This window comes from Notamacropus eugenii, chromosome 4 (assembly GCF_028372415.1).
Source record: "Notamacropus eugenii isolate mMacEug1 chromosome 4, mMacEug1.pri_v2, whole genome shotgun sequence".
NCBI lineage: Eukaryota > Metazoa > Chordata > Mammalia > Diprotodontia > Macropodidae > Notamacropus > Notamacropus eugenii.
In genome coordinates, this window is record NC_092875.1 from 76,651,138 (window position 1) to 76,666,441 (window position 15,304).

The window sequence follows — 15,304 nt, forward strand, 5'->3', positions numbered from 1 at the left end:
TTTGAGTCCCGGTCTAAGGCTCTTTACTACCTTATAGCTGCCTCTCTCAGCCTTCCCATCCAAACTGGGAGTGAGTGGAAAGGGGGAGATTCCTAGAAAGCGATTACGAAGACGTTGCCTGACAAAGTGATCTCTGGCCCAATAATAGGTATTCTCACAATCATTTAAGAGAGCCAGCGTGGTGTAAAAGTCAGGGGATTGACCTGAGAGTCAGCAGGACCTGAGCTCCTGATATACACTAACCGGCTCTGGCCAAGCCTTCATCTTAAACTGCTGAGTGCTTCCCAGGAAGCTCTCCTCAAGCAAACTGGGACTGCCTGAGTTGGGGGGATTTCCTGGCCCTGTAGAAATGACAGAGTGAGACCCCTCAAAATGACAATGGCTTACATTTATATAATATTTTGCTTTACAAACAATTTATCTGTATTATCTCATTTGATCAAAAACACTGTCCACATAGGACTACATTAGACCCTCCCTGCTGATACAGGGAAGGACGAGTGCGCACAAAGTCCCACCGACTGGAACAAGAAGCCATTCCGGCCCTCTCAGACTGGACTTTTACAGGCAGTTTGTAATACTTGGTTTGAAGTCTAGGACCTGGATTGGACCTGGGACCCTGTTCAGCAGCCTGCTTAGCTGTGTGACCAGGACCCGGTCCCTTCATCTCAGTGTCCCTCAGTTTCCTCATCTGTAACACGGGAAGATAATTAATATGATACTATGGCAGGGCTTTTGTTAGCAAAATGTTATGTGAACCTTAAAAGCGGGACAGAGGTGGGAGGGGCTCTCGCCCCATATCATGGCTTCTTTTGACCCCGCCTAAGGTAGGACTCCATCCTGGCTGACTAGGGCCTCCAGACAGAGCTCGGTCCAGCCTCAAAACCAGGCAGTAATTGGACCAGCATTCAGGAGGTCGGCGGTGGCAAAATTGTCTGGGGCTCACCAGCGTTCCTCTCCTTTTCAGACTTGGAAAGAGATGGAAGGACGTGGAGTGAGTACAGAGAATCATCCATCAGCGAGCTCAGGCGGCGATCCTTACAGGGTCTCCCACTCTCCCCCTTAAGAAGGGCCATGCCCCCTGGCAGGGTATGCGGGAAGGGGCTGGGCTGCCCGGCAGGCCAGGGAAGGAGCCGGCTTGTCTGCTATCGACCCGTTCGCTGCCTCGTGGCGAGGCTTTTAAATCTGCCAGCCCCTTTCCCCGGGCGCTGGGGAGAATTCCCCGGCCCCCAAACCCGCGAGGAAGAAAAGAGACTCGGGGCTTCCCCCCTAATCCCTATCTCCCCCACCTCCCACAGAAAGAGAGCAGGAGGCAGGAGAAAGAAAGGAAAAAACAACCCCGCTAGGATTGTTAAGGTCTGGAGTGAGAAGCTGGCACCGCTGCCGCAGGATTTAGACTCGGAGTACGGGGTTCGAACCCCTGGTCTCTTACCTACAGTGACCTTGGGTGAGTCATTTGACTTCTCTGGGGCTGTTTCCCTATTTTAAAATGAGGATTATCCTTGCACCACCTTTCTTATAGAATTGTTGTAAACTTTAAACTTGTCATTTATTCAGCCAATTAGGCAAACCAGGCAGTTGTCACAAAATTCCACTTAATTCATTAAATGCCTACTTCACTACTGCAGGGCACTATGCTAGGTGCTTAAAATGCAAAACCAAAACCCCAGCAGGTCTTGCACACAAGGAGTTTACATTTGGGGCATATAACATCCAATCACTACTAGCAAAACCCCTGCTTCCCTTCCCCTGTTCTCACTTCCAATAGCAGCCAGTCCCCAGAGTGTAGAATACTATTCCCCTCAGGCCTCAAGAGACTGGAGTTACCAGTACCTTCCTTTATGAGCCCCCACCAGTATGCTCATCAATATCAGTCAGCCAGACTCAAATTAATATAGTAAGAACAAGTGGTATAAAATGTGTTCTACCCAAAGTCTGGGGCACACTCTCCCACAAGTGCACATAGGTCAGTGGGACAGTAGATTCTAACTGGAGAAAATACCTATAACCAAAGGACAAATTTACAACTTTTTGTTACTCTAAAATCCATTCTTGAGTCCATAACCAGAGTTCTTTCTAGTGCAAGGGGTAACTCCTTAAATCTTCTTCCTACTCTGTCTATCTATGTATCTATGTATCTATGTATCTATGTATCTATCTGTCTGTCTGTCTATCTATCTATCTATCTATCTATCTATCTATCTATCTATCTATCTATCTATCTATCTATGTTCATGTTTGTCTTTCCTCACTTTGCTCCTGGTTAGATGCACTGACTCCTACTGGTTCAGTCTCTCCAGTAGCATAGTCAATGGGGGAGAACAGAGGGTAACTGAGCTCTCTGCCTCTCCTTGATCTCCCCTCAATCCAGCTGCCCTCTCAAGCAGCCACAAGGCCTCCTCAAGGCCTTCCTAGACCCAAAGCCTGGTATTCTCCAGTCTTATATTGGACATCTCAAACTGGATGTCCCATAAACATCTTAAACCTCACAAGTCTAAAACCAAGCTCATCTTTCCCACTAAACCTTCCCCTCTTCCTGACTTCCCTGTTACTGTAGAAAATTTCGCCATTCTTCCAGCAACTTAGGCTCAAAAGCAAGGTGTCATCCTTGACTCCTTGCTGTCTCTCACGGACCTGCCCTCTGTCCCAATCTATTGCCAAATCCTGTCAAGTATCCTTTCCCATCATCTCCCATATAAGCCCACTTCTCTCCTCTGATGCTGCCATCACTCTGGTCCAGGACCTCACCATATCACACCTGGGCTGTTACAATAGCCTGCTGATGGAAATCCTTGCTATTAGTCTCTCCCTACTCCAGTCTACCCTATTCTTAGCTGTCAAAGATATCTTCCTAAAGAGCAAGTCTGAGTATGTCACCCTCCCTACTCAATAAACTCCAATGGCTCCCTATGGCTCCTCTTCCCTTTTTAAAGTCCTTTACAACCTACCCACTCCCCATTTTTCCAGGCTTCTTATACCTTACATCTCTCATACCTACATGCTTCGAGATTAAACCTCCTTGCTGTTCCTTGAGCAAGAAACTATACTGAAAAGTGCTTGAAGGGGAGTAATGTATAAAAAGCCTGTAAAGGTGGGTTATGGCCAGATTGTGAATGTCTTTAAATGCCAAACAGAGGAGTTTATGTTTGTTCCTTGAGGTAATAGGAAGCTACTGGAGGGATTTTTTTTTTTTTTTTGAGCAAGAGACTGACTTATTTTTGGATAAAAATATTCATTCCCTGTTGATGAGCCTTTCTGAACTCACAGTAACTAGGCTGGTTCTTATAGTCTCTGGGTTGTGTTTGAATCCCTTTTGTTCTGGTAGGACCTGCCTGAGATGGTGTTCTTCTGGCAGAACCTTGAAGAGCCTAGGGTCACGATGAGGTGCTAAAGGAGGATTTGGGTAGAGGGGCCTACCTGACAATTTCCAAATATCCCCTTTCTCATTTTTTTTCCTACTTCTTTTTTATTTTCTCTTCCTCCTGATAGTTCCCAGGATCCATCACTGGTGACAGACCAGATGGAGAACATGCTGGCCCCTAGAGAAGACTCTCTCCATATGGCTGCCCTGGCAACACCCCCCTTTCCTAGGGGCAGGGCTGGGCTCAGGAAGACAGTATTCCTGGCAGATAGGGAGATCCTGTCTGCCAGATCAGAGGACCTTCTACCCTATGCTTAGGCTTGGGGTTAGATGTGGAGGTAGCATTCTTTTGTATTCCCAGCTCTTAGCACAGTGCCTGGAACATAGTAGGTATTTAATAGATATTCCTTAACTGACTGATGTCAAAGCCACCCTAACCTTAAAGGAACACATACATCCTGTTGACAATCCTCTCCAGAGGTTGAGACAGTATTAGAGGAAACAGCCCTCCTTGCTGACAAAAGTGATACCCTATTTCATCTTCATCCTAGCAGAAAGGTCTGATGGTAGTGTTGTGAAGGTCTTAACAAGTCCCAGACTGCACTCTGGATCTATTCTCTAGCATTTTCATTCCTCTTGCTGGGACCATCAAACTCGCAGACACACAAGCTCAAAGTCTAGTAAAGGGTCATCTGGGGGACTCCTCTCTCTCCCTTTTTTCCCTTGGTCAATTAATTGATGAGACTTGTTATTTTTTTAAAAATCTCTCTTTATTTGACCCTTGTCCCTACTTTCACTGTCTGAACTCTTGTTATAATAGCAATCCAACCTGATATTCTCACTTTGAGTTTCTCCCTTCTCCAATTCATCCTTCACATTGTTGCCATAACCATTTTTTACTCCCTTACTCAAAAATCTTCATTGGCTCCCCATTACCTACCAAGTAGAGATAGGTAGGTAGATAGATTGATATATGATAGATGATCAATGGCTAGGTAGATAGATAAGAACATTCATAAATACTACCTACCTTCTAAGTTCTAGAGATGCAGATACAAAAAATAAGATAGTTTCTGCCCCCAGGGAGATTACATTTTAATGGGGGAAAGTAACACAAAAATGTTGTTGAAAAGAGTAGAAAGGGGGGATGGCATTTTGTGGAAGTGGTTGTAAAATCCCATGAGTGCTCGGTTCCACATAAGATAAGACAAAAATCTGTGGGCCAGGGCTAGGGGACCAAGGGTGGAGTCCAAGCTTGTGGTTGGAGTGAGAAGAGAATGATGGCCAAAGTCAGTTGGGAGGTGTCACAGAGACCTGGTTCTGGGCAAACTCCTCTATCAGAGGCAGGGCACCTGGGGGCAAAGAGTACAAACTACTTATCTTGTCATTCAAGGCCCCTCACACTCTGGCTCCAATTTATTTTTCCATCTGTATTTTATTTCCAAATTCCAGCCAAGCTGAACTAGCAGGGCCCCTAGACTAGTCCTATTCTCTTGCATCTCTGCCTTTTCCCCCTATTGTCCTCTGAGTCTATAACAGAGGCACATACCCTGCCCCTCTTCTCTGCCTTTTGAAATCTCTCCCTTTTTAAAGGCCCAGCTCAGCTTCTACCTCCTCCAGAAAGCTTTATCTGACCCTGAGGCTGAAAGGGATCTCCCCCCTTCCAATTTTTATTTGACTTTATCTGAGAGAAACAACATGGTGGAAGAGATAGAGGGAGGGCTCACTTTTTAAAGACACAGAAATATAGGTTTACCTTCAAATCCAGACTCTGTGGCCTTAACACTCAGTGGCAGGTAAATGTCCGAGAGGATAGAATACTAATACTGGAGTCAGGAAGCCCTGAGTTCAAATTTGGCCTCAGATACTTGATCTCAGACTGCCTCATATTCCTCATTGGTAAAATGTACTAATAGCACTTCAGCGGGGTAGCTGTGAGAATCAAATAGGATATTTGTTGAACTCTTATAGCATAGTGCACATAGATGGAACTAATACATTCTTATTTCTTTCTCCTTTCTTCCCTTAACCTCTCAGGTACCATGTGCCTTCCCTCCTCCCACCCTCTAAGACCATAAATTACAGATGAGTTGCTGATCTCCATTGGTGGAAGGAGTTTTCATATTGGAAGTTCCTTATACATATGAACTCTCAGGTCCAGCTCTCCCTTTCAAATAATAGTAACAAAAAGTCTTATTTATGCCTCTTTTTCTCAACCCCTGCCTTGTATCACAATTATTTGTATAAGCATCTTATCCTCCAAACTAGATATTTCTTGAGGGCTAGGATTGTATCTTATTTCATTACTTTATCCTAAGTGCCCAGTTTAGGGCCTACAGCTCAGAATCCAAGCCAGCCTTTCTTTGTATCTCGAGGGCTTAGCCCAGTGCCTAGAACATATTATGTAGTTAATGTTTGTTGACATGATGGAATGGAACTTCATAGTGTGGCCTCAGCTCCCTGGGAAAATGTGCCTCGATTTCCCCTTCAGAGAAGTAGAAGCAAGCCCTCCTCAGCCTAGGTTTCCTTTTCTATTGCCAGGGAGTTAGCTCTGAAGATGAAAAAAGTGCTTGGAGATCTCCCAGAAGAGTGAGACTGGGTCTAGGGGCCACTGCATTCGTTCTCAGAGCCAGCTGCAAAGATTCCCAGCCCTACTCTAAGGGGAAAATGGATCCAGAGGGAAACTACAAGAGTCTTTCTGGCCAGGAGTCTATAGGCAGTTTCTTCCCTTCCCCTCCCCAGCTACCCAGTTACTCCTCCTGCACGGTTTCTATTGATAAACATTTACCTCCCTGGGGTTCCAAGGGGCTTGATGAAAGATCTTATTAAAAATTCCAGCAATTGTCAAGCCAGGAATGAGAGAGAGCTGGCAAAGAGGCTCCGATCCCGAGACAAGAGACCAGCTGTGGGACCTTAAGGAAATCTCTTTTCCCCTCTGAGCCTCAGTTTCCTTCTCTGTAAAATGAGGGACAAGATGATTTCTAAGGTTCGAAGCTCAAAATCCAAGGAATGGTTTAAAGAGGTTAATCTATCAAATTATAACCCCCCTCTTCTTCCAGTTAAGCTGGGAAGAACCTTGAATCTTAAGTAAGAACTGGATGGGATTCAAACTCTGGCTCCGCTGCTCCCTGACCTGCATGACCTTGGGTAAGTCCTTTCTTCCCTCTGGGCCTCAATTTTTTTTCTACAAAATGGGCGTGAAGGTTGGAGCTCTACAACTCAGTGAACTCTGAGGTTTTTGCCTAGGGTCCTATGGACCTATGACCAAACCTTTCTAGCCCTGTTACAGACTGCCCCCCCCCCACCCCCGCCTTGAAATGACCCCCCATCCCATTCTGCCTCAAGGCTGGAAGCAGCTCTTCTGTTTATAGAATGAGCCTGGGGTGTTGGCAAGTTTAAAACGCTCATTAGGGCCGGAGTTATTTTTATAGATTAGATTTCCTGCTTCTTTGCTTTCCCCACCCTCTCTGGCCCTCCCCCTTTTCCTCCCGCCGTATTTATTTGAGTTAGGGAAATAATGAGGTCCCTGAGGTCAGAACAACAGAACTGCATTCTAATCAAAGTATTGCTGTGGAATTAAAAAAATAGAGAGATATCTGTGTGTGAGAGTGAGTGTGTGTATACTGTTTAGCCAGCTAGCTTCCCTCCCTTCCTCCTCACTGCCTCTCCACAAAAAAACCCCAAAAAACATCACCATCGCACAATACCTAGATTTTTTTTTTTAAGATACCACTGGCCAGCTTCTGCTGTAGAAACATAATTAAGCTAGGCTTGGGTTTTTTGTTTTTGTTTTTTGCCCGTTTTGTTTTCCCCAGAAAAATTCCTGGAAAGGGAGAGTAGAACTGAGGGATGTTCCAATCTCTTGCAGCTGGGGAGCTGGGAGGACTACAGTGTTTGTATTTTTCCATGCTCTGGGTAATGACACCAAGGCTTGCCAGGCCACCGGGAGCTCTCCGGGGCTGAGGAATGAGGGAAAGGTTCGAGCCACCTTGTCAGAAGCCATCGCTTCCCCATCACTATCACCAACATAAAGGTTGCCTATCTGGAAGGAACCTCAAGTCTCCTCATCTGTAAAATGGGGCTAAGAATCTTTTCAGCTCCCTCCCTTACTAGGTTGTTGAACAGAGAGCACTTTGGTAATCTTCAAGGCATAAAGTGAGTCAGTGGCGATAGAATCCTCATCACCGCAGTTGAGTCTTTGGTTGGTAGTCCGAGCTTTGAATAACTCGGTGCTTCAGGGCTCTGACACTTCCCGGCACTAGAGAAAAGTGAGTCATTGTCCTCTTTTTGCTGCAGTGGGGCTGCTTTGTATAGAAGCAGAAATTGGGAAGGATTAGTTATTAGTCTGGTGTTCGTGGACAAGCTGTTTCACCGCTAGCCTCAATTTTCTCATATGAGGGGAAACAGGATAGAACAGTGGACCCAAAAAAAATGGTAGTCCTCCCCATGGAGCCTGCCATCCCACAGCTTCACCTCATCATTCTCTGGAAGTATGGGGCCTTCCATCCTATCCCTACCTGACCCAACTGTACCTGAAGAGGATCGGATCACTCTCTCCCATGCCCTTGGATGCCGCTCACATCACAACCCACATCCCCAGTGGTCATGTGCTTCTGCTTCATGCTAAGATGAGGATGGGGGAAGGGATTTAGAAAGAAGAGATCCTTGTTATACTCTTCAAGAGGTACAAGTCAGTCCTCAAGAGCTGAAAGTTTCCTTAAGAGCTGAGTTCTTCCTCTGTCGGTGGCTCTCTTCCCAGCTCTCGGAGTGACTAGCAATAACTCCCACTCGGAAAACTCCCCAGTTTTTATCAGGGACTCCCCCTGATCCACCTCCTCTACATGTAAATGTCTGTTGATTGCTTGGCCCCCTGAGCAGCCTTTGAGTGGAATGGAGGTATGGAAACACACCAAGGCCCCTATCTGTGCCAACAGATTCTAAAAAGCTCACATTTCTGTAGCATTTCAGAGTTTAAAGGCCTTTCCTTAACACAGTCTTCTGACCGACATTTAAAATTTACACAGCTCTTTACAGACATTATCTCATTTTAGCTTCACAACAACCAGGTGAGGTAACTACTCCAGGTCTTTTCCCATTTTATGGATGAGAAAGCTGATGATGCTTCCCTTAAATGACTTATGAGGTGGTGGGGACAGGGAGTGTAGGGAGGGTCACAGAGCTAGTCAGTGGAAGAGGTGGTATTTGAACTCAGGTTTTCATGACTAGAAGTCTATCTTTTAGTCAATTACTCTCCACTTCCCCCTCTCACTTGAGGAAACTGAGGCAGGAAGTGAAGCAACTTAAGACCACTTGGCTACTATGGGAGATTTCTTTAAGCCTAATTCCCTAGCTTCTGAACAAAAGCACACACAGTAGAGCTAAGAGAGAACCATTGCTCCCTCTTCTTTAAGTACTTTCAGGTGGCAGAGTGCTTTCCCCACACAACAACCCTTTGGAGGTGGCTAGTACAAGTATAATATTATTCCATTCCCATTTTATGGGTGAGAAAACTGAGAAATAGAGAAGTTAAGTAACTTGTTCAGACAATTAAGTGGCTGGAAAAGAAAAGAACACTATTTGGAATTAAAAGACCTGGCTTTGAATCCTAGCTCTGCCCTCTTCTTATCTGTGTGACATTGGGCAAATCCTTTCCTTTCTCCAGGACTCCTTTCCCTGCAATGTAAAAACAGAAGGTTGAATTAGAAGGTGCCAAAGGCCTTCTATGCCTATGACCCAGTGCTGAAGGGAAGCCCAGGGGGCTGCTGACTCATCCAGCCCCTGCCCCTCCTGGCTCAGCTTCTCAGATCCTGCCTATGGATTGAGCTCCATAGCCCAGTGACATTTACAGAGTCTTAGGCTAGGATTTGGCAGCCAGCGGTGGTGAGGGGTTGGGGCCCTAGATCCACGGAAGCTGCTAGTATTTGCTGTGGGGGCTGGGAGCTGCAGAGCCCCTGCCGTCACCCACCCTATTCTGTTCAGTGCTGGGGGCTAACCTATTTACCCAGAGCAAATATGACATCTGGCTGGTCCACTCCCCCCCTCCTCATCCAAAGCCCAGCTAGCTCTCCGCTCTCAGTTTATTACATCTCCCCTCACTTCCCCTGGATAGATTCTCCCCAGGGCTCCCATTTCTCTCCTCTTTCTTACTCCTCTCTCCTTTCCAGTTTTTCGCTTTGTCTCCATCCTCTCTTATCCTCTGGCATCTTCCTTTCCCAGGCATCTCCAATATTACTGCCTTCTTCCTTTCCTTGGTAAGCTCAGCTAAGCCCAGGAAGCCCTGATTCATTCAATTAATCTGTGATCTATTGCGTGTCTTTTGAGCCCTCACTAGCTGTGTTCCTGGGCAAATTGGTTAACCTCCATTCCTCAATTTCTTTATCTGTAAAATGGGATAATAATAGCACCTATCTCACAGGGTTGTTGTGGAAAACATATGAGATACTATACGTAAAGCATTTTGCAAACCTTAAACCCTATAGAAATGTTAGCTAATATTATTATTGTTATCAATTATTAAAAGGCAATGCAGCTTGGTGATCAGACAGCTAGCCGTGGAGCCAGGAAGACATAGTCAAATCCTGTCCCTGATACTACTGACTATGACCTCTAGGTAATTCTCTAAGATTGCATATTGCAGGGGTAGCTAGGCGGTTCAGTGGAGAGACCACTGAGCCTGGAATCAGGAGAACCTGAGTGCAAATCTCAGCCTCAGATACTTATTATCTGTGTGACCCTGGCCAAGTCACTTAGCCCTGATTGCCTCCAAAAGAAAAAAAACAAAACAAAAGACACTATATTACAGAGGTGTTGAATTGCATTGTAATAAAGTCATGAGTTCAGTCCCTAGACCTGTCCCCTCTATACACTCGACACAGGCCATTTTATTTAAGCTTCACAACCACCTGCATAGATTCTACATCTACATTAAACGGAGACTCCAAGGAGAAAAGACTTGCCTTGGGTCACCCAGAGTGCTGGATTTGGAATAAAGGTGTAGAAGCATATCAGAGAAGGGCTCCTGTTTTCCACTTTCAGAGCTCGATATGGGATCAAGGGTCAATCTTCAAAGAGGAAGGTAGCCAAAAGGTACGTGTTGTTCAACTCTTTGTGACCCTATTTGGGGCTGGGGTTTTTGGTGGGGCAAAGATCCTGAAGTGGTTTACCATTGCCTTCTCTAGTTCATTTTACATATGAGGAAACTAAGGCAAATAGGGTTCAGTGACTCACTCAAGGTCACACAGCTAGGTGAGACCAGATTTGAACTCAGGTCTTCTTGACTCCAGGTCGAGTGCTCTATCCACCATTCCACCTAGCTGCCCCAGCCTAAAGGGGTGAGAGAGCCTCTAAACAAGGTTCCCCATGTTTCCCATCATCTCTGGGGGTCATGAGCCATCACATTTCGCAAAGGCTGAGCCATGGAGGGAGATGGAGGAGCAAAGAAGGACTCAGTAGAAACTGGGAAAATTGGGAGGGAAGGGTGGGCTAAGAATCCCGAAGACATCAGGATTAGATTTATAGAGTTAGAGGCAACCTTAGAGATTGTCTCATCCAAGCACCTCCTCTTGCAGGTGAAAGAATTTAGGACCAGGAAGATGAGCTGAGTCATAGGGCTAGAAAGGACCTTAACAGTCATCTATTCTATTCCTACCCCCTCATTGTACGGTTCAGGAAACTGAGACTCAGAAAGATTAACTTTGCCAAGGGTCACATAGGCAGCAGAAGTCTCTTGAATCCAAACCCAATGTCGTGGCTGCTGAAGAATGAACCATTACTTAGAATAGGCTGGCCTATATGCTCTGGTCCTCTGACTTGCATTTGTGAAAATGAGCTCCACCTGCATCCTCAGCAGCCAGGCCCAAGGGCTAGAGATTAAGAATCAATTAAGAGGAGGAAAGCGGATTTGCCAGGGGGGCGGCTGGCTCTGAGCTGCTTAGCTGTGGGTGAGGGCAGTGAGCGACTGGTGCGGAGCTTGGGAGTGGGGACTGAGGCAAGGATTAATAAAATGGAGGGAGAGGAAAGACTCAGAGTTTGAAGGGCTGTGCACAGCCCATGCAGCAACTGAGCTGAGCATACAGGGGACACTCGTTTAATCGGTAAGCATTTACAAAGCGCCTATGATGTGCCAGGCACCATCCTAGTTACTAGGGATACAGATACCAAAAATGAAACCATTCCTGTTCTCAAGGGCTTACATTCTATGATGAGGCAATGTGTACATACACACAGAGACACACATTAAAATACATGTATATGTATATGTAGGTAAACTCTCTATATCTATTTCTCACATAATAAATACAAAACAGTTAGGGAGAGAGGACATTAGATTGGGGGAAATCAAGAAAGGTTTCTTTGAAGGTAGAGATGGATGGTCTTAGGCAGAGAGGGGAAGGGCCAGAAATATATAGAAGATCTTGGTATCCTAGAATTAGAGCAAAAAGGGATCTTAGAGGACAGGACCTCTCGCCTAAAGGTCTCATTTTTATAGATGAGGAAACTGAGGCCCAGAGAAGTGATTTGTCCAAGGTCACACAGGTCACACAATGCAGAAGTCCCTGAGCTCCCTCCTTTCATCTCCCCCAGGTCCAGAAGTGCCGAACTCTGTAGGTCTCATCCCAGCTCTTTAAGGAAGCATGAATACTAACCTTTACTGCCTGTCCCAACAAACCCTCCTGGGCTATTTTGCAGACACACCCACCTGGGTCTTGAAGCCAACTCCTGAAGGTTGTGATCTCTGAAACTTGGACCCCTGTGTCCTTCCTTTCCTCCCTCTCTTCCTCCTTTCCTCTTTGACTCCTTATGCATGCCAAGCTCTGTGGGGAGATACAAAGCTTAGACTGCTCCTGTGGAGCTCATGTTAGTAAAGGAAGAAGGCACTAATAGAGATTCGCCATTGATTCAATCTAAACCAGTACTCCTAGCTTCCATTTCTAGACCTGGAGGGTCCTAGAGGTCCTGGTCCCTATACCCCAGCTTTGCTGATGGCGTGCACACCCCTCTAAGTTCTGCGTTTTCTCTCTATCCAATTGATCCCTTCTTCAGTATCCAAGCCAGGAAGCCCACACTAGTCAATCCCTTTATCCAGTGATTAGCAGCTCCGTGGGAGCACTGTGCTCTCTCCCACATCCTCATCACACCCAGTTTAAATCCTCAGCTCCCATTTGATAATACAGATAAGGCCTTCTTGACCTTTATCATCTCTGAGCTAGATATAGAAGGAGAAACCCCCAGACACTCCCCCACCACCAAGATAATAACATAAAGATCTCCTGATGTCCAGTTTTGCCATCTCTGCACTGGACGGGATATCCAAGTGACCCTCAACACTTCCAGTCTCTACTTTCTACTCCAAGGAAGGAATCTTCCCTGTGGGCTTATAATTAAGGCCAAAATGAGGAAAGTATTCTGCTTTTCAGGCCCTATTGATCCTCCCCCATGAAGACCTGAATATTGAGAACAGATATTGTTCTACAATTCTATTTTAAATTGATAAGCCAAGAAATAGAAATGAAGGCCTTGGAGGAGGAAGATGTGTGTGACAAGCAGAATCATGAAGTTATTGTTGTTCAGTCATGTCTGACTCTTAGTGACCCCATAAAACATACTGTCCTTGGAATTTTCTTGGCAAAGATGTTGAAATGGTTTGCCATTTCCCTCTCCAGTGGATTAAAACAAACAGAGGTTGAGTGACTTGATCAAGGTCATACAGCCAGTGAGTGAGGCCGCATTTGAACTCAGGTCTTCCTGACTCCAACCCCACACTCTATATCCAGCTACCTCTGAACTACAGAGTCGGGAAGAATTATTGGGAGGCCTCCACGTCAGGAGGCTACAGTGGAAATAACCTTGAACCTAGTCACAGAGTCCAACTACAAATCCCAGCTCGGCTCCTTAGCCTCTTTGACCTTGACTAAGTCACTTTGCTTCCATGGACCTCAGTTTCCTCATCTGTAAAATGAGGATCATAGTAGCATCTACTTCAAAGGGTTGTTGTGAAATCACTTGAAGTAATATTTGTAAAGTGCTTAACCCAATGCTAGGCACATGATACACGTTTAATAAATGTTTGTTTCCTTTCTTCCATTTTGTAGATGATGCTCAGAGAGGTCTATCAACTTGCTCATAGTCACATAATAACTGGTAGAGGTGAGATTCAAATCCAGGTCTTCCTGACCCTCGAGGCCAGTGCTGTTTCTATGACTGCTCCAAATCCTGGGATCTCTGGGCCTCAGTTTTCCCATAGATAAGATGATGGTGTTGGGTTAGATGATCTTATAGGTATTTTCCAGCTCTGCATCCTATGATTTCCAGATGTCTAACAGTGAGGGGCAGTCAGGTGGTGCAGGGGAATGAGTGTGGGGCCTGAAGTCTGGAAAACTCTTCTTCCTGAGTTCAAATCCAGCCTCAGACACTTACTAGCTGTGTGATCCTGGGCAGGTCACTTAACCCTGTCTGACTCAGTTTTCTCATCCGTGAAATGAGCTGGAGAAGGAAATGGCAAACCACTCCCATATCTCTGCCAAGAAAAACCCCAAATGGGGTCACGAAGAATCACGCAAGCCTGAACAACGACAACAATAGTGATGGCTGGTAGGGTCCACCTGAGCACAATTAGACCCAGGCAACAGGGTAGAAAATTGATGTTTACAATTCTATCTGTTGGGTCCCTCTGCTCCAGCTCAAAGTGTGGTTTTCCTGGCTTTTACAACACTATCCCCAGGATGTAGTTCCCTTCTTTCCCAGAGACTGAGATGATGTTTTAGGCCAGAAGTGACTAGCATACTTCTCCCAACACTCCAGAGTGGGACCCAAGCCAGATCAAAACATAATTGAGAAATATTTTACAAAAAAATAAAAATACAACAGAATACAGATAATGGTTATATGCAGTTCTCTAAGACAATGTGCTGTCCTTATGTAAGGTTTAGTGACCCCCTTTCTATTTGGGTTTGACATAATTGCTAGAACATGTGCTGCTTCATTCATTACACAAATACTTATTTGTAAGTGACTTTAATAGGTTTTCCATGAGACACAAGGGGCTATAAGGCATGGTGTCTACTCTTAATTCTCAAATGGATTTGTGATTTTATTATTTCAGGAGTCCTCTCCAATAATAATAACGATAGCTGGCATTTATCTAGTCTCTACGATGAGCCAGCTACTCTGCTAAGCACTTAACAAATAGTTTTTTATTTGATATTCACAACAATTCTGCAATGTAGGTGCTATTATGATCTCCATTTTATACTTAAGGAAACTGAGGCAAACAGAGGTTAAGTGACTTGTCCAAGGTCCCACACCTAATAAGTTTCTGAGGCTGGATTTGAACTCAGAATTTCTTGAACGCCTTCTCCCAACCAGGGCAGCTAGATGGTGCAGTGGATAAAGCATTGGACCTAGTCAGGATTGACCTGAGTTCACAACCAGTCTCAGTTACTAGCTGTGTGACCCAGGGCAAGTCACTTAACCTTGTTTGCCACAGTTTCCTCATCTATAAAATGAGCTGGAGAATGAAATGGCAAACCACTCCAGAATCTCTGCAAAGAAAATCCCAAATGGAGTTACAAAGAGTAGGACAAGACTGAAATAATTCAACAACAAATAAGAAGACTTGACTCCAGATCCAATATACTCTCTATTGCTACCTAGTTTTCTCCAGATTGAAACATATCCATATTTATCCATCCTGCATGACTCTTGTCCCTATTCTCCCAAAAGAACCCATGAAACATTAATAAGATCATATATTTAGTTTTGCAAAAGCCTTTTGAGATCACTGAGTCTGACCACTTCTCTGGGAATTTATGGTGTGGTTGACAGGTCCATAATAGCTTTCTCTATAGGGCTGTGTGTGAGAGTGCTTCATGACCGTCTGTACTAAGTGCTTCAGGAAGTGCAAGGAGGGACCACTTTTGCTAAGAATGAAGAAGTTGGCCCTTG

General features: G+C 45.2%; 2 long non-coding RNA genes across 3 annotated transcripts in view; one reads left to right on the forward strand and one right to left on the reverse strand.

The window, feature by feature from the left end:
- Nucleotides 1-209: 209 nt before the first annotated feature.
- The window catches only part of LOC140499992 (uncharacterized), a 31,133-nt gene continuing 16,038 nt past the window's right edge, over nucleotides 210-15,304 (forward strand). The window contains exons 1-3 of one of the 2 annotated variants that reach the window (XR_011965604.1): nucleotides 210-994; nucleotides 1,299-1,447; nucleotides 6,421-6,508. This is a non-coding gene — a long non-coding RNA (uncharacterized lncRNA). Of the gene's footprint in view, nucleotides 1,448-6,420; nucleotides 6,509-15,304 lie in introns of both variants that reach the window. The other variant, XR_011965603.1, reaches the window with a different exon arrangement.
- LOC140499991 (uncharacterized) overlaps nucleotides 6,709-15,304 on the reverse strand; it is a 29,762-nt gene continuing 21,166 nt past the window's right edge. The window contains exons 4-5 of the long non-coding RNA XR_011965601.1: nucleotides 12,060-12,174; nucleotides 6,709-9,034 (exon numbers count right to left, since the gene is read on the reverse strand). This is a non-coding gene — a long non-coding RNA (uncharacterized lncRNA). The remainder of the gene's footprint in view (nucleotides 9,035-12,059; nucleotides 12,175-15,304) is intronic.